A 26,348-nucleotide genomic window follows, 5' to 3' on the forward strand; every position below is an offset into this window, starting at 1 on the left:
TTTGCTTTAGCTACTCTACATTCAAGAGCAAGTTTCAGAGTCTTCTGACATCCATTTTGGTCTTTTCTTTCTTTCCTGTCTTTTTAATGACCTTTTGCTTTCTTCATGTATGATGTCCTTGATGTCATCCCACACCTCGTCTGGTCTTCACTTGTTAGTGTTCAGTTCATCAGATCTTTTCTTGAGATGGTCTCTATCAGGTGGGATATATCAGTGTCATATTTTGGCTCTCTTGGACTTGTTTTAATTTTCTTCAGCTTAAACGTAAACTTGCATAGGAGCAATTGATGGCCTGTTCCACAGTGTGCCCTGGTCTTGTTCTGACTGTTGATGTTGAGCATCTCCATCATCTCTTCCCACAAATATAGTCAATTTGATTCCATCAGGTGAGGTCCATGTGTATAATCACTGTTTATGTTGTTGGAAAAAGATGTTTGCAATGAATAAGTCGTTGGTCTTGTGAGATCTTCTCATGCCATCTCTATTGTTGCTTCTATCACCAAAGCCATATTTTCCAACTACAGATCCTTCTGTTTCCAACTTTTGCATTCCAATCACCAGTAATTATCAATACATCCAGATTGCATGTTTGATCGATTTCACACTGCAGAAGTTGGTAAAAATCTTAAATTTCTTCATCTTTGGCATTAGTGGTTGGTGCGTAAATTTGAATAATATTCATATTAACTGGTCTTTTTTGTAGGTGTACGGATATTATCGTATCACTGACAATGTTGTAGTTCAGGACAGATCTTGAAATGTTTTTCATGATGAATACACCATTCCTCTTCAGTTTCTCATTACCAGCATAGTAGACCATATAATTATCTGAGTCAAAATGGCCAACACCAGTACATTTCAGCTTACTAATGCCTAGGATATTGATGTTTATAAGTTCCATTTCATTTTTGATGACTTCCAATTTTCCTAGATTCATACTTCATACATTCCACATTCCAATTATTAACATTTGCAGCTATTTCTTCTCATTTTGAGTCATGCCACATGAGCAAATGAAGGTCCCAAAAGCTTGCTTCCATCTATGTTCTTAAGGTCCACTCTACTTTGAGGAGGCAGGTCTTCCTCACTTGTCTTTTTAAGTGCCTTCCAACCTTAACCCTGACTACTAGTTCCTCGAAATAAGAATCACCTTTCTATGTATCAAAGAATTTAGCATGATGCCCTGCATATAATAAATACTTGATAAATATTTGTTGAATTGAGAGGTGTAATGGAGGTAGAAAATGAAAATTCTGAGAATGTCGATGTTGAACCAGATCTCCTGATAGGTCAAAAGACAGAAAGTAGAGGAACCCAATGCATAAATAGGACCTTAAATTGAGAAAGCATAATGTAAAGGGCATATCTCAAACCAAAAACTGATTTCTGAAGCTTTAAAATACATACTGAGAATCTGAATATTTTGAAATTGGATTTTATCTCTTATTTGTTGAGGAGAAAAATGTACATAAAATACTTGGTAGTAACAAAGTATGTAAATGTACGTAAAGTGTTCTTTTTGGTTTTTATTAGGAAAGGACCCAGAAGTCATTATAAGTGGTACATAAAAGATGCTCAATAATGTTTGAATGAATTGGAACCTTTATTTCAATTAAATTAACTGCACAGTTCAAACAGTTATCCCTCTATTTGCATATAATCTAGCAGGCAGTAGTTTTGTGAAGGAAGATAAGAAAACGTTTGTTTCAACTTTTATCCACCTTTTTTTCCCATGTGGGAATGACTGGCTAATTGCAGTTGACTTGACTCCCACTCATGGTGACCCCATGTGTCAGAGTAGAACTGTGATCCCTAGGGTTTTTAGTGGCTGATTTTTTTAAGTAGATCACCAGGCCTTTCTTCCAAGGTGCCTCTGGGTGGACTCGAACTGCCAACCTTTCAGTCAGCAGCCTAGCTCATTAACTGTACCACCCAAGGACTCCCTTGATATACTAGGCAAGGTAAAAGCCTTGCCCTGTTCCTGTTATTTCTAAATCCATTGTATTTTTCTTCCCTATAATTGACATTCTTTTTGGTATTACTCATAACTTTCCAGGTGATCCCTCTTATAAACTGGAAATTGCAGAACAAGTAATTTTTATTTCTCCAGGGAAATAGGATCACGCTAACTCTGATAATAGCAAAAAGTGTACTTCAGAAAAACTGTGAGAATATATTAAGCTTTAGAATTTCTTTGATCAGTTGTTGAAAACTACATTTATTCTCCCATAGGAACTCAGTGAAATTCTGTTTAAGTCTAAGTTTTTCTACTGTTACTAAGTTTATATTTTTCCTGCTGTAAACAGATTATTTTAGGATAAAAATAAGATATTTTTGTCAGTTTGAAGCCTGCTAAAATTACTGCTTTAGAATGTACGGTAAGGAAAGCGTGCAATGCTTGATTTGATCAGTGTGAAAATCTTAGTTTGTCCTACATCAAAGGTAATAGGCGCACTTTTGTGTTTACATAAACTTTGTCAACATACACATTGCTTTTTTGTTAAGGCTTCAAACCCTTTTCTGAACTAAAAGGCTTAAAGTTTGGCTTTGCTTTTTTTTTTTTTTTTAATTGTTAGTCATAAATTTTTTGAGTGTGTTGTTTCCTTTTTCCATAAGCCTGGCATAGAATGCATATTGTTGATAGTTACAACACTGCCAATAACAGGAAGAAAAAGAAATTAAAGGTTGTGTTCATTTAGCAGTCTGCTCTCAACCAGGTTTTGGTTGAATTTAATCATTTATTATTTTATCTCATAATAATGATTTCAGAAGTTTTCCCAGCAATATGTTAGGGTGAAATTTAGTTATTTCACAAATCAAGAGATGAGTCCTGGTCCCTCCCCCTACTCCCATCCCTCTGACAGTACCTAGGGTCACATTTAAAGATTGGTTTCAAAGCCAGAATGCTAAAAAAAAAAAAGTGTGGGTAGTTCATGTTTTGGTCAAAGAAGATGTACTATGGCTCTTTGTAAGTAGTCTGAAATTACTGCATATGTTACGTGTTTTTTCATTTGACAGAGTTTCTTAAAGAGGTATTTTCTGACAAAGTCATAAGAAATATAGAGCTTTCCTGAGAGAGATAACAGGCTTGGGGTCAGGTAGGGGAGAAGAACCATACATTACCGCAAACATGAAAAGAATACGATATTTCTTTTATGGCCATGTTTTCATACTTTAGTCTTCCCAAGTTATCATTTGTAATCAGACATTGCCTGTGCACATCTGTTTTCATCAGGGAAGCCCTGATGGTGCAGTGGTTAAGCATTGGGCTGCTAACCAAAAGGTCAGCAGTTTGAATCCACCAGCTGCTCCTTCGAAACCGTATGGGACAGTTCTCCTCTGTCCTATAGGGTCGCTATGAGTCGGAGTCAACTTGACAGCAGTGGGTTGGGTTTGGTTTTAATCAGACTAGGGTTTTTTGAAAATTTTGTATACCATTTAGCAAATCTGAATACAGAAGGTCTTTGATTAACAAATTGTATTTTGAACGTTGATTAGGTAAACACTTTGAAATTTATTCCCTTAAAGAAATGTTATTAAGAGAATAGAGTTCCATCTTGGAATGCTAAGGATATGTTTCCACCTCTTCTAAAAAACACATTGTTGGCTCCCAGGAAGGTAATTCATTCCCTGACTGAAGTTGTGAGCATTCCTCTCTTGTGGCCTTCTAGGCGTAGAGCTGTCTCCTGCCTCCCAGAGTCCTGACCTCTGCAGTTGGCTTTGGGTGCTGATGACTAGTCTACCAGCTGCCGTATAGCTAGCAGGGTTTTGGCATGACTGGTGGGGTGGCTTAGCGCTAATGGGAGCTGTCTTCTGAGGTGTGGATTACTTAAAGTTGGGCATCATTTGTAAAACTTCTATCTCCTTATTTCCTGTTATTCACTTGAACTTTACAACTCAAATAAAAGGAAACATAACTTGGATATAGGCTGATTTATTAGCTATGTAGAAAGCTCAATATGATATTTAAAGTCGTATAGTAATTCATATGCCCATGAGGCTGACCCATAGTCTGAATTGGAGGGTGTATTATTTTCTGTACAGTGATGATTCATATAGTTTTAATAGCTATTAAATGTCCACATTGGGTACTTCCATTTTCTTGCACAATATTACCAATAACAGCCTTGAACTCTTTTTAGAGCTGAAATTTAAGCATTTATTTATGTGAATATTCTATTTCGTGGGGCTTTATGTTGATATTGACAAAAAGTAAGTGATAATGTTCTCTGGTATCCGATTCCTCTAAAATGTTTGGAATTTAAAGAACAGTACAGAAGATTTTATTTATAAATATTTTGATCCCTGTAGCTGATTGAAAACTCACACCTAAAAATCAAGCAAAATAAATGCTATTAAATGTTATCATCAAGTCACTGAACACATAGTAAGTTACATTCAGTCTTAACCTTGCTTAAAATAATATACAAACAAATGCTTCAGCTAGAGTAAAAGACAGCTGTCAATATTCTGGAAACAGTTTACAGAAGAAAAATCGTATCACTGCGTTAATGATACTAATGTTGTGAACTTGGAGTAAATGACTTCACAATGTAAAAGATAAATAGTGAAACTACTGCCTTCCCTCATACCTGTGGGAAGTGGTACCCCAGTTTTTTCCTGAACGAACAGTAGGACATTGTGGTACGCTTCTGAATGATTGAGCATATTTCTTGGTAACAGCTATTACTAAATTTGGGGGAAGGGACATTGCCTGTGCACATCTATTTCCATCCATTTCCACTTGCTAAACAGAACACCATTATGTAACTGGTGTTGCCAGATGATAAATCTCATCTAGATTTGGGGTAAGACGTCCTGGGACTGAACATATCATTAGGAAGAGGAAACCCGTGTCCCTGTATTACTGTAATACCACTGCTTGTTTACATCTTATATTAGGTCTCTTTGAATAATAAGAGTAAACTCTCCTATCTTTGGTCGTTCTTTGCTATATTCTGGATTGACTTAAAGCTCTACACCTGCAAATCATAAAGTCCAACACGTCAAAGTTGTTTTGGTATTTAAATAACAAAAATAAAAACCACGATTAAATATATCCAAAACAATCAGAACCTGCAATTAGTAATTTGTATGTAAGATTTCAGTATTTAATAGGAAATTCACAACAAATAGCATCTTACCCCTTTGGTGTCCCCACTCTGCACGTGCTACAAAAATGGTCTGGTGTCAAACATACTAAAGGTCTCATAAAATATTCACAATAGGGATTCCAAGATCCTGACTGAAGTGAAGATCTTACATTGGTCTCACTGTACTCTGTATATTTTAGAATTATTTTAACAGTTTAAAAAAAAAGTTTCTGTAGTATGTTGCTGTTGTTGGGTGCTATCGAGTCAAATCCAATTCACAGCACCCACGTGTGACAGAGTAAAACTGCCCATAGGGTTTTCTAGACTGTAATCTTTATAGAAGCAGATCACCAGGTCTTTCTCTCTTGGAGCCATTGATGGGTTCAAAGCGCCAACTTTTTGGTTAGCATCTGAGCACTTAACCTTTGCACCACCAGGGCTCCATGAATAATAGGTAGTACTATGAAGTTTCATGAAGTAAAGCATCCTGTTTTTATTATGATCCCCTTTTATGGTACTCATACATTATATGTTTATTTAAATAAGTCTGTGTTGAAATATTTTTTCCTATTTGAGGAATGGTAAACTAAAGTAGCAGTTTTCTCAGAGTTGCCTTGATATTTGTTGAAGCGTTGTCCGGTTCTTCATGATCAATTGTTATGTTTGAATCCAGGGGACTTAAACATGTCAAACCAAGCTTAATTTTAGATCTCAACAAATTATCTTCTTGCTCCACAAATATACAATAGAAAGTTCTCTCTTCTAGCCTAACAGGTCCTTTTTCCTACTTTCAATTTCTCACACTTGCCAGAAACATTTGTCAACTTACCTGTGAGCTTTAAGATATTGAGCCCTTTGCAACCCTTTTCATGAGCAGATATCCAATGATCTTTCCGTTTAGCGTGGCTGAATTATTTGAATTAATAAAAAGCCACCTTTGCCCAAAAGATAAACAGTGAATTTAGATGGTACTTCAGAATTATTTCCCTCTATCTTAAATTTATTTGTACTTTTGTTTTCCCTGCGTAGTGGTTAATAGCTACAGCTGCTAACCAAAAGGTCGGCAGTTTGAATCCGCCAGGTGCTCCGTGGAAACTGTGGGGCAGTTCTACTCTGTCCTGTAAGGTTGCTATGAGTCGGAATTGACTCGACAGCAACGGGTTTGGTTTATTTTTATTTTTTTAATTGTTTTCCTGTTTCTTCCTTGGAAATACCTGCAATTTTTAGGTAACTTTTCTGACTAAACTTGTATATATTTATTTTCTAGGGTTCAGATAAATTATTTGCCATTTATCTCTTTAAACGCCATCTGTTCTTAACAGAATTTCCCTTAAAACACTTAGAGCATATGCAGAAGGCTTATGCTGTTTCTGGTTACCTGTTTTGTTTATTTAAGATTTCTTTTTTTGCCCTTTCCTTTCTCACCTGCATCAACTTTTTCTGTTCTTTCCTCCCCTCCCCACCCCCCCTACCCCCGCCATGCACCTGCTTTTTATCATCCATTTAACTTACTGTCTTCTCTTGCTGAGCACGGCATGGCCTGGGATGAGGAGACCTACTGACTAGACTGGGCTCTAGTTTGCATGGGAAGTCCTGGGAGATCTCCCAATGTGAGTTGAACTTCCCCCATCCCCACATCATTATCTTCCTTTGTCCCCCAACTGTACCCTGACCTCAGCCTGGGAGCTCTGTGGAGCTCGACCCTGTGCCCACAGCGCTATCTCGATTGTTATGTTTCTGTTGCCTGGTTTCTGATGGCCTTTCTCATTTGGCAGCTTGCATTCATCTTAACTTCTGGCATCTCCGTCCTCACTGCCTACAGTGGGTTGCCTTGCCTCGACCAGGTGCCTTCTCTGTCTCCCAGTTCCTTCTCTTTCTGCTTCCTGACTTCCTCCTCAGTCCCAGCCTTGTGTTCCTCCTCAGGTGGCTGCATTGGCTCTTCTGAGTTGCTTCCTGTCCCTGTAACCAACTGTTGCTAGAAGGAACATGGCAGAGCACCTCTGGGACTGACTTTCTCCTGTCTTATGGCTCCTTAAAATTATATTATCAGATAAGTTTGTGTGAATTTCACTAGATTAAGGGGATGGGAATGGAAAAGACAAGCTGTCATCCTGATTCATAAACATCATTTTTACTGTATTGTGTAAGAATTAAATAATATATAGAGAGAGAGTTGCCAAGGAGCAGCTGGTGGATTTGAACTACTGACCTTTTGGTTAGTAGCCAACCTCTTACCCACTGCACCATCAGGACTCCATTGCTGAAAATATTTTTATATCCATCACTCTGTACCAAAGAGTATATATGATATATATACATTATCCCAAACACTGGAAAAAGAATATTGATATAGTTTTTTTAAAAATTTTTATGGAATGTCCTTGAAATCAAGTCAAAACACCTAGTAATCCCAACTCCAGGACACTGAAATTAAGCATAGTAGGTTTAGTAAATATTATTTCAGGTACTTCCATGTAATAAAATGGCCACACACACCCCCGCCCCCGTATCTTTGGTGGTGGATTGTCAGGGTGGCATCAGAGGATTGTCCTTCTATCATTAGTTCATCCCAGGGAAACATTTTGACATAGGAGAGACCTAAGTGACTTCTTCCCTTGTTGCAATTAAAATCAAAGGAATGGTCTTCCTCACCTTCTTCATCATCTCTCATTACTATTTTTAGGTAGACCGAAACCTTTTTCTCTTTTCACAAATTCCAGTGGAGAGACTTCTGACCACTAAACGATGTCATGTTGACTTTGATGCATATCTGTGCCACTCGCCTTGTTTTGAAACCCTTTTCATCTTTTCTCAGATATGCTCCCAAGTCAAAAAGACTCACATAATTTGAAAAAAAAAAAAAAAAAAACTTTGGAGAATTTTTTTTTTAAACTTTAGAAGTTGCTTTTAAGAGTGTTAGGGCAAAGGAAAAGTTATTTGGGTGTAAGTTCAGAGTTTTTTTTTTTTTTTTAACTACAGATTCCTTAACCTTGAAAAATAGTTAAATCAAACATTAAAGCCTATAATAAGAATATGAATGCTTTCTTCTTGGAAGAACTACCATGTCTCACTGAAAGCAAGACTAGCGTCTGTACTTAAATTCCAAGGGTACATTCACACACAGACACAGACACAGACACACACACACACACACAGACACACACACACACACGGCCTAAGTGGTAAAAGCATGTAACTGTTTAAATCCTGATTCAACACTCTTGGGAGTACTTCTGTAATCCTCATGATTCTCATCTCATTTATAAAAAATAGAACTTACACTGAGTTGACTGAATATAAAAGTTTCATTTTGTTTTTTCTTTCTCTGAGGGAAGACTTTTAAGTAGGCTCGATGTTTTTGTAAGAGTGAGGAAAATAATCTAACAGTGTTTCAGAGGTTATCCTATGTATTAATAAATATTAGTTTTCATTTCCTTTCTAGTAGAGATCTGCCTGCACCCCACCTTTCCACTGCCTTCACCCCAGCACTCAAGTATGAGGTACAAACATCGGGGGTTTTAATGTGTTTTGTTAGCTGGTCTGTATCAAAGACCTCAGACCAGTGCTTAGCACGTGGTAAAACCAAACCAAACGAGTTGCCCTGAAGTTAATTCTGACTCATTGCAACTCCTTGCGTATCAGAGTAGAAGTGTGCTCCATAAGGTTTTCACTGGCTGATTTTTCAGAAGTACCATATTTTTACACAAACAACATTCATCTTCTGCATTTCTTTGCCGCCACGTCGTCCCCCCATGAGGTATTTTCAGAAGCTTACTATGCTAACTTGTTTTTACGTTAACTTTGGAAGAGGACTGCCACCGCAGCACTCGTGAGTGTGCTTCAAGAGGGGAGGGTGCAGCCAACAAACAAATGAGCAAGGTGCGTACTGTTGGCTTAAAAATACGGTAGGTCACCAGACCTTTCTTCTGAGGAGCCTCTGGGTGGACTTGATCCTCCAAACTTTCGGTTAGTAGCTCAGTAATTGTGTTGAATAAAGGAAAAGAGGGCCAAGATGGTTTTTTCAAAACTTTTTATTACCCACAGCACATAACTCACAGGTTTGAAGAGATATTTGGAGGTAATCATCCCTAGTTTTTGATACCAGGATAGCAGCAGAGATAAGGTAAGGAAGAGGTACAAGGAATTGGCTAGGAAAAAGTAGACCCTGACTGGTTCTTCCTTCTCCCGCTCCAGCTACTAGCAGATATGTAGCTGGCCCTTGTAACTTAAATTCAGCATTTAAATAATGTTAATTTCTGCCTTAATAAGGACCAGACATGCCCACACTTCTTGTAATTATGGTAGCTTTTTTTCCTCAAAGACAAAATATGTACGAGAATGGGGTAATAGGGGATACAGAAGCCGGTGGGGGGGGGGCGGCGGGAGGGCAGAGAGGAAAACAGAATTAGAAAGAAGGGGAAGAGGCAGAATATTAGGTAGATGAATATATATTTTTTCCTGATTTGCCTTAAAGGTAGACAGAGTACAAGGTATCTAGAAAAGACGCTAGCTAAGTATATAAACAAATACTGCACTTTTTGGGCATCTTCTGCTTGGCCACGAGGCCAGCGCTGGTTCAGTAGCCCTCTGTTAGAACGTATGTGCACATGAAATCATAGGCTTCAAGTGGTTTTGGAGGGAGGAAATCAGAGAAACGTCCAAACTTCACACCCTAAGAAAAACAAAGACCCAAAGAAAATACCCCGTGCTCTGTCATTGTTCTGCTCATGCCAAGTCAGGAAATGAGGATACAGATTGGCTTACTAAAATCTTTTTTTTTTTTTAAACAGTACTTTCGTTGAAAAGTGGAAACAATGAAATCGATCAGAAAAGAATGAAAAAGTATATAATAGGAATAATAATAATAATACAAGTAGTGGCCAAAATTGGTGGAGAATTTGGTAATGGGAGAGAACTCAGCAGTCTGGGGTAGCATTAAGCAATACCAGCTTCACCTCAATACCTTAACTGTGTTACCCTTGAGGGCCTGAGGCAGTCCGGTTTAGTGGCGTGCTATTGCCCACATGATAGTAAACACTCATTTTATTGATTTGTTAATGCCGCCTTATGGCAGACTCTGGTTTCATCAGTAAAGCCAGAGGCCAGAAATGTATTAAATTGATCCACATGCAGTTCTTGATTTTGCAGGTCAAAAACAGAAAACAGCAATCTCGTATATGGTTCGATCATGCAAATTGTGTTTAAAAGGGAGAATTTTAAAAGGGAGCTCTGTGTGGAACTTAAAGGTGAGCATAGGAAACTATTGATGGGACAGCACAGCATGGATTCATCAACCTTAAAGATGTGGAGGGTAGGCTAGAAAAGACTGCGCTGAATTTCTTATAAATCTACTGACTAGTGCCCTGTAGTTACACTCACAAATACCCAAAGGGCAAGAAATCATGGCTGCAAAAGATTTTTGTGTGTTTGGGTATGTGTTTCATCTTCGGGGTGTGTGTGTGTGTGTGTGTGTGTGTGTGTGTGATCCTCAGAGATTCCCAGTGAAGCCAGCCTATCCCCTGAGTAGCATTTTGCAGCACTAACCAACAAAGCCATTCTTTTTGGTAAGGCCTGCTAACAGGAGCCAGATCCAAGTCATCCCGCATTTCAGCAGAGTAAGGACAGTGGTGCCTTTTTTATATGTGCTTACACCATAGGCTTCCATAACGTAAACCCTTGGTGACTGGAAAAAAAGAACCATACTGTTCTCAGAAGTGGTACATTTTTACCTGTTATAAGCTAATGTGTGAATGGAAAAAAAAGATTTTTTTCTTATACATTCTTTATGTCTTTACCGAAGATCATGTCAGAGCATTAAGCTGACTGGAAACAGTTGTTATTTCACAATAAGTTTATTGCCTGAGAATATTAAAAAAAAAATTTTCTGCCTAACTCTCAAGTAATAAATACCTCATTGATTACTCAGATTCTGAAAACTTAAGGAATGATTTTTTTCATCCCATTATATAGATACACTTTAAAATATTTTATGTCATATTAAGATGCTATTTTTAATACTTTGAAGTGTGGTAAATCTGTGCTAAACCAAATGTTGAGTAGATTTGAAGTAAATAAGGCGTGGTGTCATGCTACCAAAGTACAATGACATTAATGCGATTAACTGTCATTAATTTCTCTGAAGAATTCTTAGAATTTGGGACAAACTCTTCTTAAACCCTGTCACATGTCAATTCCTGAAATAATAAATGATATACTTTCATCTTACATGAAAAAACTTAGTATAAGATAGGTAGAAGAACCTGTTGCCATCAAGTCAATTCCCACTCATAGTGACCCTGTAGGATGTAGTAGAACTGCCCCATATGGTTTCCAAGGCTGTAAATCTTTATGGAAGCAGACTGCCACATCTTTCTCCCACAAAGCAGCTGGTGGGTTCAAACCATGGACCTTTTCGTTAGCAGCCAGGCACTTAACCACTGCACCACCAGCATTCCTTGGAGGTAGAAGAGAGGGTGTGAATTGACAGCAAAGCCCATGTGATTTTATGTACTAGTAATGCCTGACAACTGTAATGGTTAGAACTGGAGTTGGTGAATCAAAGGCTAATAGCAATAACAATGAAAATGGCTATTTCTAGAATGCAAGAAAAAACACTTGGGGAAAAGCTGTTTGAAGCTTTGACTCATTAATTAAATTTACATAAAGCAGCCATAATTCTCTTGCTTTGAAAAATCATGATGTAGCATGTTACACATCATTTTTTGAAAAGGTAGTAAACAGAAAAAATGCTGAAATCATGAACTTCTAAATAACTCAGGTTCAAGGCTCACAGTTAGGTTCAGTACCTGTTAGGCCTCAGTGTTGCATGCCAGCTATATCAGTATCTAAATTTACTTCGAAACATAAAGATAGTTAATGTTCAGGGGGAAAAAGTTAAATTACGTTTAGCGTGTTTCAAAAGCAAAGTCACTGTATTCAAGCTTAAGAAAACATTTAGTAAATTACAATCTAGGTAGAAGACACATGTTAATATTGGTGAAGGGAAAGACATTACACAATGTGGGGGAAGTCTGCCCAACATGACCAAGGCAATGGAAGACACTGAGAGAAATGCAAGAATAAGGGGCAACTATGGTAATTACTATAACATAGACAATCCTGCAACAATAGTATTAACAAACTGTAATTTACAAATGGATAACAGCGGGTTTACATAGATAGATAGGTATGCTGAAGAGACGCGGGAGGGTGTAAGGGAGCACAGCCACCTGCAGGTAATAGCTTTGGTTGTGGATATTTCTACATACATAATTGTAGGTGCTGCATGTATGTTAATATAGATAATAGGGCACACAAGGGGCACAGTCATGGAAACTTCCTAGACATAACCAAACACCTTGCAGGACAAAGTTCCTAGGCTTAGAAGGTAAAGGACAGGGGACATCTACATGAGTTGCCACAACAAAGTTGATAAAGACAGTGTTCTGCATCCTACTTTAGTGAGTAGCGTCTGGGGTCTTAAAAGGTTTCAAGCGGCCATCTAAGATACAACCATTGGGCCCTTCCCATATGGAGCAAAGGAGGGTGAAGAAAACCAAAGAGTCAAGGGAACAATTAGTCCAAAGGACTAATGGACCACATGAACCACAGCCTACAAGACACTGAGATAAAAAGAGCTAGATGGTGCCCAGCTACCACTATTGACTGCTCTGACTGGGATCACAACAGAGGGTCCCACACACAGTAGGAGAAGAACGTAGAAGAAAAACTCAAATTCACAAAAAAGACCAGACTTAACTGGTCTGACAGAGATTGGAGGAGCCCCCCAAAAAATTATGGCCCCAAGATACGCTTCTGACCTGGAACCAAAGCCATTTCTGGAGACCACCTTTCAGCCAAACAGTAGGCCCATAAGATAAACAGTAACACCCAAGAGGAACGTGTTCCTTAGAACAATCAGTTATAGGAGATCAAAAGGATAACATTTTCCCAAAAGCAAAGATGGGAAGGCAGGAAGGAGTAGAAAATCCAGAGATAAGGAAACGAGGAACCCAGAGCAGAAATGGGGAGAGTGCTAAGATATTGTAGGGAATGCAACCCGTGTCATAGGACACTTTATGTACACACTGTGGAGTGGAAAAATAATTTGCTCTTCAAACTTCCACCTAAAGCACAACAAAAAAAAAAAATTTTTTTTAAAGCATTTAGTAATAATCTCCTTAAAACATACTTCATAAAGTACTGACTCACAGATCTAATAAATTCGTAATTTCTTTCCAGGGGTTCTAAATAATTAGCTTATAATGTGTATAAATACACTCATACATGCCAGTGATTACAGTGGCAAATAAAATGAGGAAGCATGTAAAAATAGCATGGGTGTAGCATCTGACGTCCTCTAACTTCCAAGGAAGAAAAAGAATCAAGATAAATAGCACAAGGCTGGTTCCTATGAGGTAGAGGTCAGACAGGCCTCTTCTCTTCACCATCTTTACCAATTCTCACATCAACCATTCCTCCCACGGCACTCTCTACTTCTCTGCTGAGTTCGATAATTTATTGCAATGGCCACACAGAACTCACAGACAATACTTATGATTATGGGGTTTAGTAGGGAAGTAAGAGGTTACAGTTCAGGCTCAGGAACACTCAGGGTACAGTTCATCAGGGCAGCCTCTTCCAAGCCATGCTCACAGGCGCATCTCTCCCTGGTCCTAGGCCTCCACCCAAAGGCACTCAGCTTTCTCGCTGCATAAGCTGGGAAGCCCACTGTGCTGTCTCCTGTTGCCAGGTCTCTGCTGCTGGGTTTCTGCCTTCAGTGTTACACCTCTGTTTCTCAATGTCTTCTGGTCCCAAGAGTTTCCCAGGACAGGGATCCTGGGTCCAAAGGATGCATTAGTTCCTGGCCGTTCTTCCCTGGCAGTGGCAGAGTCTTCTCCTGCTTCTGGGATGGTTCATTTCAAGACCAGGGGGATGGCAAAACTGGCCAGTCCCTTTGGTGGGCCACAGTTACCATATCTGCATAGTCCTAGCCAATGACGTGGGTGAAAGTTACAAGACAATGGTGAGAAAGGCCATACAAAAGCTGTCCATCATACCACATTAGTATAAAATTTTTGATTAAAATAATTCTTAAATAATTACATTAGATTATTTTCTGTTTTGTTATAAAAGCATGTTTTAATCTAGGTTTATATTACCCCCTAAATACACTGCATATTTTGCTCAAATGTTAATTTATCTAGTTGCAGTTTCTATTTCAGGTGAAAAGATTCCTTGAGTGCCTTCCCAACATAAACCCTTATTGTTTAAAATGAAATTCTACACATAGTAATGTGGGCTTCAGTTTCTTGTGATCCAGAATACTCCTACTTGGTTTTTTTTTTTTTTCCTTTTAGATCTGTGTCAAGACCCTTTTCTGCTATTCTGAAGCTGTGTTTTAAGATTTTAATTTTAAATCTTTTCTGGGCAAATTGCATTCATTCAAGTGGAATTTAGAGTCTAGAAAATATATATCTCTTTGAACAAAGGCACTCCAATAAATATTATTAATGGTGTAAATTACTGTAGAAAAGAAAAATAAATTGGGAAAGACTAATCAGTCATTCCGAAAAAACCAAACCTGTTGCCATCAAGTCTGACTCATAGAGACCCTATAGGACAGAGTAGAACTGCCTCATAGGGTTTCCATGGAGCAGCTGGTGGATTCGAACCGCTGGCCTTTTTGTTAGCAGCCAAGCTGTTAACCACTGCGGCACCAGGCCTCCAATTGGTCATTTTCTTTTCATTTATTTTTACATGTACATACTATGCATAGACAAATATAGAGGTTAAATGATGCAACCTGTGGAGAATTACAAGTGGTCTGCTATTAAGAGCTTTTCAATGGATGCTCAATTTTCATTTTTTTATATTCAGATGTATTTTAATAAATTCTAATAGTTTGTCAGCTTATAAAGGGGGAAACAGAAGGCTGGGTTTTTGTTCTGTTTTGTTAAATCTGTATTCTAATTGTATTTCCTTGGACAAAAGTATTTTTAATTTATTTCTTTATAGGCTATTTTGACACAAAACAACAAGAGGTGTAGGAGTTAGTAGTGAGGTAGAAATGGGAGAGGGGAGCATAATTATAAGCTATACGCTGAGGTAACTGCTGTCCCATGTTTGGAATTGGCATCTTTTCTCACTTTCCCTAAAGACTTACACAATCTGATTTCAGAAAAGCTTTCCAATATTCTTTATGAAGGTGGATTTTTGTTTCACACTGTTGCTTCAATGAGCAGCACCACAATGTTAAGCAGACAATGAGAGATACAGGATAAGCAGACAGATGCTTGGGTTGACTTCCATTGATCCTGAAATACAGTGCTGTCAGTTAATAGGATAATATCCATACACCTACAAGGAAGACGAGTTAATATGAACATTATTCAAATTTACGCACCAACCACAAATGCCAAAGATGAAGACATTGAAGATTTTTACCAACTTCTGTAGTCTGAAATTGATCAGACATGGAATCAAGATGCATTAGTAATTACTGGTGATTAGAATGCGAAAGTTGGAAACAAAGAAGGATCAGTAGTTGGAAAATACGGCCTTACAGATAGAAACAACACATGAGATTGCATGGTAGAATTCTGCAAGACCATTGATCTATACAGTGTAAATATCTTTTCTTCAACAACTTAAATGGCAGCTATACACATGGGCCTCGCCGGATGAAATACACAGGAATCAAATCGACTACGTCTGTGGGAAGAGATGATGGAGAAGCTCAATATCATCAGCCAAAATAAGGCCAGGGCAGACTACAGTACAGACCATCAATTGCTCATATGCAAGTTCAAGTTGAAGCAGAACATAATTAAAACAAGTCCACGAGATCCAAAGTACAACCTTGAGGAAGTCCCACCTGAATTTAGAGCCCATCTCAAGAATAGATTTGACATATTGAACACTAATGAAGACCAGATGAGTTGTAGAATGACATCAAGGACATCATACATGAAGAAAGCAAAAGGTCATTAAAAAGACTGGAAGAAAAGACCAAAATGAATGTCAGAAGAGACTCTGAAACTTGTTCTTGAATGTAGAATAGCCAAAGCCAACGGAGGAAATGAAGTAAAAGAAGAGCTGAACAGAAGATTTCAAAGGGCAGCTTGAGAAGACACAGTATAGAATTATAATGAAATGTGCAAAGACCTGGAATTAGAAAACCAAAAGGGAAGAACATGCTCAGCATTTCTCAAGCTTTAAGAACTGAACAAAAATTCAAGCCTTGAGTTGCAATATTGAAGAATACTGTGGGCCAAAAATTCAATGATGCAGGAAACATCAAAAGAAGATGGAAGGAATACACAGAGTCAGTGTACCAGAAAAGGATTGTTGATGTTCAGCCATTTCAGGAGGTAGGATATGATCAGGGACCGATGGTATTGAAGGAAGAAGATTAAGCTGCACTGAAGGCATTGTTGAAAAAAAGGCTCTAGAAATTGACAGAATACTAACTGAGTTGTTTCAGCAAACGGATGCAATACTAGAAGTGCTAATCACCTATGCCAAGAAATTTGGAAGACAGCTACCTGGCCAGCCAACTAGAAGAGATCCATATATGTGCCTATTCAAAAGGAAAGTGATGGAATGGGGGAAATTATCAAACAATTTCATTAATATCACATGCAGGTAAAATTATGCTGAAGATAATTCAGAAAGGTTGCAGCAGTACATAGTCAGGCAATTTAAGTCAGAAATTCAAGTTGGATTCAGAACAGGACATACAATGAAGGATACCATTGCTGATGTCAGATGGGTCTTGGCTGAAAACAGAGAATATCAGAAAGATGTTTACCTGTGTTTTATTGACTATACAAAGGCATTTGACTGTGTGGATCGTAACAAATTATGGATAACGTTGTGAAGGATGGGAATTTCAGAACACTTAATTGTTCCCATGCAAAACTTGTACTTGGACCAAGAGGCAGTCATTCAAACTGAGCAAGGGGATACTGCGTGGTTTAAAATCAGGTAAAGCATGCGTCAAGGTTCTGTCCTTTCACCATACTTATGCAATGTGTATGTATGCTGAGCAAATCATCTGAGAAGCTAGACTATATGAAGAAGAGCACCGCATCAGGCTTGCAGGAAGACTCATTAACAACCTGTGATATGCAGATGACATAACCTATGATATGCGGTTGATACAATCTTGCTAGTTGAAAGCAAAGAGTACTTGAAGCACTTACTGATGAAGATCAAAAATTAAAGCTTTCAGTGTGGATTGCATCTCAACATAAAGAAACCAGTAAACAACATCATGATAAACAGAAAAGATTGAAGTTGTGAAAGATTTCATTTTAGATCCTCAATCAGTGCCCATGGAGCAGCAGTCAGGAAATCAAACCATGTTATTATATTGGGCAAATCTGGTGCAAAAGACCTTTTTAAAATGTTAAAAATCAAAGATGTCACTTTGAGGACTAAGGTGCTCCTGACCCAAGCCATGGTGTTTGCAGTTGCTTCATATGTATGTGAAAGCTATACAATGAATAAGGAAGACCAAATAAGAAGTGATGTATTTGAGTTATAGTGTTTACCAGGAATATTGAATATACCATGGACTGCCAGAAGAAAGAACAATTCTGACTTGGAAGAAGTATAGCCAGAATGCTCCTTAGAAGCAGGGATGGCAAGACTTCGTCTCACGTACTTTGGACATGTTATCAGGAGGGGCCAGTCCTTGGAGAAGAACGTCATGCTTGGTAGAGGGTCAGCGTAAGACAGGAAGACCCTCAGTGCGATGGATTTGACACAGTGGCTGCAACAGTATGCTTAAACACAGCAATGATTGTGAGGGTGGCACAGGACTCAGCAGTGTCTTGTTCTGTTGTGCATAGGGTCGTTATGAGTCAGAACTGACTTGACGGCACCTAATAACAACAGCTATTTATGTTTTGAGTTGTCTGTGTCAGGTAACTTTAGCTGCAACTCTGTTCACACACCTGAGATTGTAAGATGTACACTGATTCATTACACATCATGATTTAAGAGAATGAACCTTGTTGAGTGATGAACGATCCCTAAAAGCGTTGACTCGTTTAGCAGCAAATATAACACCTTAAGAGAAAAGCACCACAAAAGTCATCCCCAAATCTTTCCCTGAAATAATAGAAAAATTAGAATGAGATACCCCAGATTAAATGTTTTGGCTCAAAATATAAGCTTTCTAAACAAAAGGAAGTAGTCAGCAAAGAGCTTTTTAGTGTTTTGTATGCGTAGGTGAAAATAAGTATGTCAGTAAACCACTTGTTAAAGGTGATTCATGTTTGCAAAATGTGGTTTTTTTTTTAATGCTGAGTGTTCTCCAAATCCTTATGTTTATTAGATTTAGAGTTTTTTACTTTGCATAAGAGTATATATTTGAAACTCAGTAATTGTTTATCCTAAAGATCTAATGTGGCTGTTCCCAACCTTCAGGCAGCAGACACCAGGGGAACCAGAAGTGCTCAAACCCATATGCTCTCAAAATGCTGTCTGTACAGCAAGTAAACAATATGGCTATTGTAGTATTAACTGTTTTAAGATGTACTTTTTAAATAACTTTTCCTCTGCTAACCAAAGCCATACATGCTTATACCAAATAAAAGCATTACGGAAGAATATAATAGAATTCTCTGTAGTTCCACCACTATGGTAGCAATCGTTGTTAATAATAGATCCAATAGTAGCACTAAATAATAACAGCCAGAACTTAAATAACACTAAATATATATCATTAACAAGTCTAAGTTACCTGTTGCCCTTGAGTTGGTGCCAACTCATAGCAACCCTATAGGATAGAGTTGAACTGTCCCTTAGGGTTTCCAGGGAGCAGCCGGTGGATTCAAACTGCCAACCTTTTTGTTAGCAGCCAAGCTCTTTAGCCGCTGTGCCACTAAGGCTACCTAGTCTAAGTGTTCTTATATAGACAGTAATTTAATCTACAAGAAACCTATAAGATAGGGCCTATGTTATCACCATTTTACAAGTGAGGACACAGTGGCACCCAGAAGGGTTTAGTAAACCGGGTATATATTGCTCTCAGTTTTTTCGTATGTGTGTACTATCATTTAATATTATTGTCATTGTATTTATTATTAAAAACAGTAACATACCATACCATGTACATTGTTCTATAACTATCAGGTCCAAAACAGTTTCCTCCCAACTCCCAATCTTCTCTTTCCTCAATCTGCAAACAGTTAATGCTCTTGGCTGCTAAGCGAAAGGTTGGAGGTTTGAGTCCCCCCAGAAATGCCTTGGAATAAAGGCCTGTCAATCTACTCCCCAAGAAAGCAGCCATTGAAAACCCTATAAAGCACAGTTGTACACTGACACACATGAGGTCAACTCAGTGGCAACTGGAGTATATCAGTACCACCACCCAGTTTTTCTACAAGTCCCATCATTACTTAAAAAACAGAACTCTTGATCCAGCCATTTCTCATCATCTTTACTACTTTCACCTGAATCTAAGCCATTGCCATTTCCTGTCTGATCAACTCCTGTTTGGCTAGTCTTCTCACTTTCAGTGTCACCCACTCTACAGTCCATTCTCCACACAACAGCTAGAGTAATATTTTTAAATGTAAATCAGCTCCCGTTAACTCTTCTGCTTAAGCGTTGCCATGTTCACATCATTCCTGATTGCCCTTAGAATAGTGTCCAAACTCATTACCATAGCCTTCGAGACCCGTGTGATCCAGCCCAACCTTCTTCTTGGACCTCACATCCTAGCACCCCCTACAGTGCTCACACCCTCCTCTCACCCCTACATCTCTTTCTTCCTTGTCCACTGCATTCCAGCCATATTGCCCTTGTTTCTGGCCCTGGAACGTGTTGTATTTATACCTGTCTCAGAATCTTTGCATTCGTTCTTCCCTTTGTTTGACAACTTCATATGGCAGCCTACTTTTTCATTTCAATGTCCCCAGGAAGCCTTCTCATGCTGCCTTATCTAAAGAATCCCATCCCCTACCTTCCCATTCAACCTCAGTCTTTTTCATTTTCTGTGTATCACTTATGACTGTCTGAAATTATGTGATTACTTACGTAATGTACATCTCTCCCCTCAACAGCAGAAACTCCATGAGGATAGGGTCTTTCTTTTTCTTATTCATCTGAGTGCCTAGAACAGGGGAGCCCACATGAGGCTTTCAGTAAGTAGTTTAATTAACGAATGGTTTAAACTTGGTGTTCTACGTGTTTAATGATTTAGCACAACGTGTTTAGGTAGGTATGTGAGAATGTTTACTGAGGTATTGTTTGTGTATTCCTCCCAATTCTTACTCCATTCTACATAGCTGAATGAAGCTTGAATTGGTTACTGATGGGGAAAAACTTTTTAGCAACTAGTGGTGGTAGAAGATTATATCTGATATGTGATGTACAAAAGATAGTTAAAAAAAATTCATGTTGAGCGAGTTTAAGAAATGAGACAAAGTATTTGTTATAAAAAGAATTTCTTGTCACTGAATAGTGATCAATTTCTAACCTTTTGTTATGCAATTGTTGTAAGAATGAGATAGTTTTAAGTATGGTAATTCCTGTAACAACGTGGTGCATCATAGGCTATCAGTGAGCCAATATCTTCATTCATTTTTTGGTTGGTAAAAATCATCTTTTCTTGTACAGCTTCTTATTGCTTCTCTCGAAGCACCCAACCCTTTCAGGGTAAAGATAGCCCAACAAGTGTCTTTGATGATTAGCTAGGATACCTCCTCCTAATTGTCACCAAAGTCAGCATGAAACTTTTATTAATCTCCTAACTGGGTCATGACAACTATTACATTTGGTAGTGAAAATAGTTACAGCTTATTTATATTTCCCTAAGAGAGATACGGAAACCCTGGTGGCATAGTGGTTAAGAGCTATGGCTGCTAACCAAAAGGTCGGCAGTTTGAATCTCCCAGGCACTCCTTGGAAACTCTATGAGGCAGTTCTACTCTGTCCTATAGGATCGCTATGAGTCGGAATTGACTCGAAGGCAGTGGGTTTGGTTTTGGTAAGAGAGACACTGTCTTTACAAATGGAAATATTGTAAGGTTGACTCATTTCTGTTTTATAATATTTTGACAGTTGTATAAAATTCCATGAACTAACTTTGTCGGTGATGATAAAATTCTTTCGGTGAACAGTGTTTTTGATTACTACTAAGTCCAAAAATGACCAATTTGGGTAGTTTTTAAGCTCATCAATATTAAACCATTTTTGGGGGGTAGAATACCATTTTAATGCATAAATTTAGACAATATCAGCATAGATAATATCATATAAAGGCAAGAGAATATAAGTGCCATATAATTAGCTGATCCAGAAAGAATAAAAAGTCTTACAGGTAGAATGTTTTTAAATGTTTGATCCAGACCAAACAGTGCTAATTTCCAATATTATAATATATTGTCTTTAATTTGAGCTTGAAACTCCGTTTGGGTAAAACTTGATCATGACCAGCTATCCCACTGATCTTTTATACAAAATGTATCTTTTGTGCAAAATTCATTTGTCTCTATCTTTAGAGGATATGTCAGAAAAGATCTTAGAGATCATCTATCTAGCCTCATGATTTTGTGGTGAGAATTATGGCCCAAAGTGGCGAGGTGATTTTGCTAAGTTTTCACCAAGTTAATGGCTGAGCTAGAACCCACGCCTCCTGATTGAACTTCTGTTCCTGCCTTGGATCCCTGCATGTTCTGCCTGCCCTACAGTACGTGTCTCATGTCCTATATAGATGCTTCCTAAACAGATCATACTATAAAGATGAATTCTGACGTACAAAATCACTAAATACGCTTTGTACTTTGGTAACGCTCAGTGTCTAAAAAATGAGTTTAAGAGCTGCCCTCTCTCTTTTTTAAATGTACATATGAATTTCTTAAAACTGGTTACATATTACTTTCAGTTTGAAAAGTATCCACATAATAAGGTGTGAGTAAAGACTGGAGTTTTCCTAACCCATCCACACTTGGTAGCCTGTCTCCTCTGTTAATAATGCATATCTTTGTGAGACAGCTGGCTGAGCTTCTGAGAATAGTCTGTATCCCTGGATTTTTCCTGCCTCTGTGCAAAGCTAAAGGAACCATATGGGAACTGAACCTATAACCTTGGCCTCATTAATTTGCCTTCTGTAAAATTCACCTTTTTGTAAATTTACGTTGCTTCGTAATGAGGTTAGGAGTGTGATTTCATTCATTTGATAAGTAGTACCAATGCTGTGCTAATGGCAGGGAGAGCACAGAGATGCATTAGATACTGTTCTTGCCCTCAAGGGATTAGAATAAGTGCACAATCACAAATGCAAGGGCAAAGTGCAGACTGGTGAAGATGAGGAGTTAGCAAAATGCTAAGGGAGTTGGGAGAAGGGAGAGTGATGCTTTCAGCTGGGAGAACACCCAGGGACCCTTTAAGGATAGATAGGTTTTCCAAGAGTGGAAGTGGGGGAAAGGGAATGGTAGGTTATGAAATGGTGCTATTCACAGCACCTCAGCAGGATGTTGGAGTATGGCCAGCACAAGGTTAGGCAGTGTGAGAAGTCCCTGCAAGGGGAAGGTTGGTAGTAGAGACAGGGAAAAATGTCTTACTAAGGTTTTTAATTTATTGTCGTATTCAGTAGTGATAATTGAAGATTTCTAGGCTGGGAAGTAACACAATCAGAGCTCTTTATCAGGAAAATTTGTTTGGAGCACTGGTGGCACAGTGGTCAAGAGCCACAATAGCTAATCAAAAGGTCAGTGGTTCAAATCCACCAGCCGCTCCTTGGAAACCCTATGGGACAGTTCTACTCTGTCCTCTAGGGTAACTATGAGTCGGAATTGATGATGGCAATGGGTTTGGTTTTGGTTTTTTATAAGATGGGCTGGAGGGAGGAGGGTCTGGAGCTGGGGAAGAACCCACAGGAAGTAATAAGGGTCTGAACCAATGTTACCAACAGTGGTATGAACAGGACTTAGTAACTGATTAGATTTGATAGTCAAGGAGAAGGAGGAGGGATCAACAGTGAGTATGAGGTTTGAACCTAGGTAACTAGCAGATGGCAGCACCCTTCCAGAAAGAACATCAACATCTGGGCATAAAGAGGATAAATAATGCTTGAACACAGTAAATTTAAGGTACTAATAGAATGTAGAGATAGAGAGATCATGCAGAGGCAGTGAAAACATGAAACTGGAGCATGAGGGAGAGGTGGGAGCTGGATATGAAGATTTGGGAGGTCATTCATCAAGAGAAGCTGTTTGAAGCAGGGAGAGTGGATGAGATCATCAGCAGATAGAACTCAGAAAAAGATAAGTGATGGCCAAAGGTAGAAGTTTGAAGAAAGTCTATCTTAGTGATCAAGAAGATGAGAAAGAACTTGGAAAATAGAGGAGGCATTGTTAGAGAATGAGGAAGAGAACAAGTTCAGTACAGTGTTCCAGAAACCAAAACAGCAGAGAGGTGCCGAAAGGCATGTACAGGCAAATTTCCTATTTTGTCTTGGATAGATGTGCGTGAACATGAGGGAAAAATAGTTCATGTTTGCCTTAATTATGTAATTAAGCAAATATGTGTATTTTTAATCTGGATTTCACAATGCATCTTTTTTAGGCTAAATTTTCTCTTCAACTTGTTATCGTTTGGCTCAGATGCATACTTTTCACCCTAAAGACAAAGCGTCCACATTGCTTAATGTAAGGGATATGATAGGACATCAGAATTAGTGGCATGGTGGGGTTTATGATGACAGTTGTGGAAATGCCAGTTACCTGAAAGTCACTCATTTATTCAGGTGTGGACTGTGTGCCTGCTGTATCAGGTACTCTTCCATGTACTGGGGACACAGCAGTGAATTACACAGAACAGATGAAAAGTCCAGCCTGATATGAGTTTATGTTCTAGAGTGGATGGGGTGGGGGGCGGGGAGCTATGCAGATACCTAGGTGAAGAGCATTCCAGGCAAAGGCAGCAATGCCAGAAGTGGGAGTGCTCCTTGTGTGTTTGAGGGCTAGCAAGGAGGCCAGTGTTGCTGCAGTGGAGTGGGCAAGGGAGCCAGATTGTGGCCCTGTGGTCATATGGATGGGGTCCCTGGGTGATGTAAACGGTTGGAGTGCTCTGCTGCTAACCAAAAGTTTCAAAAGGTAGACTTGGAGGCTCAGAGGCATCTTGGAAAAAGGCCTAGCAATCTACTTGAAAAATCAGCCATTGAAAACCCTCTGAAGCACAGTTCTACTCTGACACACATGGGGACCCCATGAGTTGGAATCAGCTCAACAACAACCGGTTTTGGTTTTTATACTGACTGAGAGGGAAAGCTGTAAGAAGTGAGAAAGGATCATTCTGGCTGCAGGGGGAACAAAGGGGGCAAAGGGAAACAAGATGAGTTAGGCTTTTGTAAAAGCCCAGGTAGGAGATGTTGATAGCTTGGACTAGAGTGGTGCCAGAGGAGAGGTGGGAAGTGGTCAGAATCTGAATGTATTCGAAAGATAAAGGGAATAGAATTTAACAGATTGGATGTGGGATGTGAAAGAAAGGTTCAGGGATGACTCCAAAGGTTTTAGCCTGAGCGCCTGGATGGAAAGTTACTAACTGAGATGAGGAAGTGTGAGGCGGGGAGCAGGTTTGAAGGTGGGGAAGGATCATCAGAGCTTTAGGCTTGTTAAGTTTGAGGTGCATAATGGACACAAGGCAGTTGGGAAAATGGGTCTGAAATGTCAGGAAGAGGCTTGAGCTTGGAGATAAACATTTGGAAGTCCTTGGCATATTGATGATATTTTAAAGCCAAGAAACTGGATGAGATCATTGAGAAAGTGAGTTTGGATTGAAAAAGAGCATTCCAAAGACTAGAGCGAAGAGGCCTTTAAGTATTGGGACTAAGAACAAGGTGCACCAAAATGCAAAATATCTATTAGATGTATGCCTGTAGTTGTGAGAAAGAACTTGGATTTGAATGATGATTTTTAAGTGATGTTCTACATGTTTACAAAGCCATAATTCTTCCCTGTGAAGTGTAAGACTAGTCAGACAGAGTATGAATTGAGTTTTACTGGTAAATGTTGAAGAAGTTACTGATGCCAAAATGGAATGTTTTGAATGCCATAAAGAAGTCAAAGGACACTAATTTTGCTCAGGGGGAGAAACAACTTTGGAGAACACTGTTTCACTCCTTGATTTAAGAAATCATTTTCCAGGACTGTCAGTTATGCCACAGTGCTCCGAGCAGTTGAGTACTTTGTTTCTTCATCTATTTATGATGACAGTGTGGTTAAAACATTTTAAATAGCTTCAAAAAATTATTAATGCAATATTACACATTGTGGCTAATTTGAAAAACAAGGAAGCCATCACCGTAACATAACCTTTAGGCTTTTTGTATATTTTCTTTTAGTCTTTTTCCCATGCGGCTGCTGTTTCACATGGAAGCAAAAGCCGTGACAGCAAGGTGACATACAACAAATCTACTGGAAGGTTTCTGAAAACACGTCCAGCCCACGTTTCTTGAGCCATTTCACATTCGCTTCCTCTACCCCCTTGCTTTGACTGTGATCTAGTCTTGCTTTAAAACTCAGTCCAGCAGTCACCTTTAAGGAAGTGTTTTCTGATTGCATATTCCCACCGTTCCAGTATGGAGGGCTGAACCTACAATGTACTGCCATATTACCCTGAGCCATAGCAATTGCCATAATAGTTCATATCCTCTCTAACTTTGAGGGAGGAGCCCTGGTGCGCAGTGGTTAAGCATTCGGCTGCCAACCAAAAGGTTGTCAGTTTGAGTCCACCAGCTGCTCCTTGGGAATCCTATGGGGCAGTTCTACTCTGTCCTGTAGGGTTGCTATGAGTCAGAATTGACTCGATCGCAATGGATTTTTAACTTTGAGAGCAGAGACTTTTTTTTTTTCATTTACTCGTCACCTCAGATAGTACCCGGGGGACTGTGAATGAAGAAATTAGCTTCTGTGCTGACTTTGTACATATCTCAAATGTCACTGAATGATGATTCTTTATTATAATTGGAAACATCTTATTCAGACTGAGCCATTAACTAATGCAGTAATATGTCTTGAGGGTTCCCTTTAAAAAAATATTGAAACCATTTGGCGCTTAAAGTGTTACATTTGTCCCTAATAAATGGTTGCCCAGAACTCCTCATTTTCTTACCATTAAAGATTTCTGTGATATTTACCATATGTGACTTTTGTTTTGTTTTTTAGTACTAGACCAGAAACCCTGGTGGCGTAGTGGTTAAGAGTTTGGCTGCTAACCAAAAGATTAGCAGTTCAAATC

General features: G+C 38.8%; 1 protein-coding gene across 1 annotated transcript in view; it reads left to right on the top strand.

The window, feature by feature from the left end:
* NR3C2 (nuclear receptor subfamily 3 group C member 2) overlaps positions 1 to 26,348 on the top strand; it is a 347,998-nt gene that overhangs the window by 155,805 nt on the left and 165,845 nt on the right. The gene's annotated exons all lie outside the window — the stretch shown is intronic.

The sequence above is a fragment of the Elephas maximus genome, chromosome 13 (genome assembly GCF_024166365.1).
Source record: "Elephas maximus indicus isolate mEleMax1 chromosome 13, mEleMax1 primary haplotype, whole genome shotgun sequence".
In the NCBI taxonomy this organism is placed as follows: Eukaryota; Metazoa; Chordata; class Mammalia; order Proboscidea; family Elephantidae; genus Elephas; species Elephas maximus.